The sequence below is a fragment of the Neodiprion virginianus genome, chromosome 7 (assembly GCF_021901495.1).
Source record: "Neodiprion virginianus isolate iyNeoVirg1 chromosome 7, iyNeoVirg1.1, whole genome shotgun sequence".
In the NCBI taxonomy this organism is placed as follows: domain Eukaryota; kingdom Metazoa; phylum Arthropoda; class Insecta; order Hymenoptera; family Diprionidae; genus Neodiprion; species Neodiprion virginianus.
This window is the reverse complement of record NC_060883.1, coordinates 12,999,894-13,003,247: the sequence shown is the minus strand read 5'-3', so window position 1 is coordinate 13,003,247 and position 3,354 is coordinate 12,999,894. Positions and strand designations below refer to the sequence as shown.

The 3,354-nt window shown below is 34.1% G+C and overlaps 1 long non-coding RNA gene across 1 annotated transcript; it reads right to left on the bottom strand.

Moving 5' to 3' along the window:
- Positions 1-740: 740 nt before the first annotated feature.
- Positions 741-2,611, bottom strand: LOC124308615 (uncharacterized). Its single transcript, XR_006909048.1, has 3 exons — positions 2,537-2,611; positions 1,178-1,236; positions 741-839 (listed from the first exon to the last, which is right to left on the bottom strand). It is a non-coding gene; the product is annotated as an uncharacterized LOC124308615 (long non-coding RNA).
- Positions 2,612-3,354: the final 743 nt, after the last annotated feature.

Sequence of the window (3,354 nt, the reverse complement as noted above, 5' to 3'; positions counted from 1 at the left end):
TTGTTAGGCTTTCCTTCTCCGAAAAAGGCCCCAACAACGTAAACTTTTTTCAAAATATCATCCGAACACAAAATTGGCCAAAGACTATATTGTGACGATTTTCCAACAGGAGCGCCATCAATGTTTATCATCAAGTTAATATTCCCAATATTGTGTCCAGCTTGCTGTCGATGCTTGACAATAGATTTGACTGCTTTTTCCAGTCCATTATGCCAATATTGGCCACCAGCGATACAGTGAACATCTGTAGACCGAGGAGTTTTGAGAAGTGCTCTGTAATCTTTTGGCAATTTTGCGTTTGTATGTTTTCTCAAGATACCTAACAACGCGTTAACAGAACCTCTCGAAGGTCTATGAACTGCTATCCATTGGCGGAAATCGGCAACCAGTGAGTTATTGTTATTTGATAATTCCTGAGAACTTCCTGAAGAATTTGCAAGATTTGAATCATCCGAATGATTTAAATCATGGGCTTCTGTAATATTTGCAATACTAGGTGTATTTTTATCGACATGCTCATCTACATTCGTTTCAACGTCGCTACCTATTACAGAATTATATTCACTATCTTGGCTACTATGTACATCATCATGTATTTCTGATCTTGATGGTACACTTTCAAAATTTGGTCCATCAATAGTAACATCAAAATTTTGAGAGCCTGACTGGGTTTCTGAACGCTCGAGTGTATTTTCATTGTCTTGACCGGATAAGTTTGTCTGTTCAAATGACATAGCTTGCTTCATTCTGATAATACTTAATTTAGTTTGTTGTTCAACGAGTCGACGTTTATGTCTATCTGAATAGCAGTCGTTACTTTTTCTTTTACGTGTCATTTTCTGAAATCAAATATCATAAATAATACAAGTATAATAAAGTATAATATTCAATGTTGCGAACATAAAACTTTGAATAACAAAAGGTCAGTCAATAATTTCTCATTTGATGTGCAGGAAAATGAAAGTTTATTCTGAAAACAGTCTGAGAACTAATGTTTGTCAGGGTCTACTATACAGTTGACTGCAAAGTTAAGTTGTTTAACATAAAATATACACTGAAAATATGGACGTAATGCCACTATTGATATTAGATTAGTGTGATTGCCAATCGAATGGTAGCTGGTTACCCAATCATTTGATCAAACATAAACTAAATGGTTGGTTAATAATAGTCTTACCTAAAACGTATGTTGTATATTTCGAATACACAGTTGACTGTCAGCTGCTCAACCTTTTCCTGCAATTATTACAGATGTTTCAAGATTTAGTTGTGAATACATGAGTGTGATTCAAATCAAATAACATGTAATTACTGATCGGTGATCTCCACGCTAGTCTGATATCTTTCTAACTAAAGCTAGATTACACGAGGCTCAAGGTGGTATACGCCAGATTGAAATAACGTATACGCAGAAAAGTATATTGTGAGAGTATATTCTGCTATTTTATAATCAACAATGATAGGAATGTGCATGAAACTGAAGCTGACATAGGACGTATATACAGAGCTCTGTACATGCCTTATACAGCTTTTTATGAAATAGCCTTGTTCTATTTGGGCCAGCGAGATACACTAAGTTTTTCATTAGGGCCCGTCTATATGTATAGCGTGAAAAATAATTATAATGCATAATAATATTCTATAATAATTATAGTTAAAATGTTAAAAACGTACAGTTTTGAATATACAGGCCTCAATCAGTAATTAACTAGTGAAAAGTAAACCGAAGTTTGATAACGTTCGGCGTATCTTCAAGGTTCAATTGATCAACAATTTAGTATAAATTAAAATTAGCCTTTATTAATAAATCGCGACACTATACGAATATCGGAATATGCATAATTTAATACTGCATAAGGCAATTATAATGCCGTATCGTGTGATTTTCCATCAAGGGGAAAATCATTATGCAATTTGAAGGATAATTATCAGGACGAATTTTTCTTTGGTGAATCATTCTGATTTGGATAAACGAAGATCTGTTAACCAAAAAATATGAGAAAAAAACCAGAAATTTCCACACACAATTTCCACTATTTCTGACTTTTTCTAAATATTTGGTCAAACAATCTTAGTTCATCCAGATCACAATGATTCTCCAAAGGAAAAGTTATTCTGACAAAAAGTTATCCTTCAAATACGTAGCATGATTTTTTCAATTCTATGGAAAAGCAAACGAGTACTCACTCATGAGAGGTCAACTGCGGTTAGGAAATAACCTTGTTGAGTAAACTATAAAAAGATGTAATATTATAGATGTTTCATAGTTGGGAAGTCAACGATCGTAATTATTTTATTTAATTCACAGCTTGCCAAAAAATTATAAGCAGTATAGTACTTTCTGTTCACACATAAGCCGGTATTTCAATTGCATACCATTCAACACGTGGTGGCCAAGGATAGCCGATTTAGCAAGCAAACTACAGAACCGCGTACATAGCAAATATGCACGTAAATATGTAATTATGCCAAGTAGCTAAGGATATTTTTTGGTCTAATTCTCTACACATTTATTGGAAATTAAACATTTACTTACCAAATATCCATTTTTCTTGCCACGTGGGTTTCTGTAATTTTCTCAAGAGATCCGAGGTATCTAACGACCTGTGAAACGCGGTGCGAAAGAATAAGAAAGCTCGAGAATGAAGGATGGAAGAGTGCATGACGCTGCGCGACGGTGATGCGCGAAAAATTGGCGCGCGACGCTCGAGCACTCGCGTCGAGTATGCGACGTGATGCCATATTTTTAGGGTTTTTCAGCGCTTCCTCGCGGATAAAACGCGAATAAATAAGGCGCGTTAATTTGAATTAATATAAGTACGACGGTAATTTTAATAAACATAATCTAGATTTTTCTAGATGGTTTTCAAAAAATCGATTTTTTGAAGCCGTCACAGTGGTGTTGTCCCTTAAGAGATATTGTTCGAGAAAATTGGCAGATTCAACAAGACAAATGAGAATTATGACGCCCAATTCCTATTCCGTCAAAAAGTATTCACTTCGGTCTTTTTGACTGGACGTAGCTCAGTATGCATAATTATTAAAGATCCATAACTTTATGAAAGGTATAAATATTGAAAAACTTTATGCACGTGTCCATTATGGAAAATTTGAAAAATGACAAATTTTATGAAAAATACTTATGTATACACACATAAACGGAAATATTACTGAAACGTTTCGAAAGTTCGGGTGATGTTATATTGCGCTTGAAATATTTCTGAAATATATTTATAATATCAAAAATGTTATATTGCATTTGAAATATTTCTGAAACGTTTCGAAGGTACCAGTGATGTTATATTGCATTTGAAATATTTCTGAAACGTTCCGAAAGTACCGGTGATGATATAT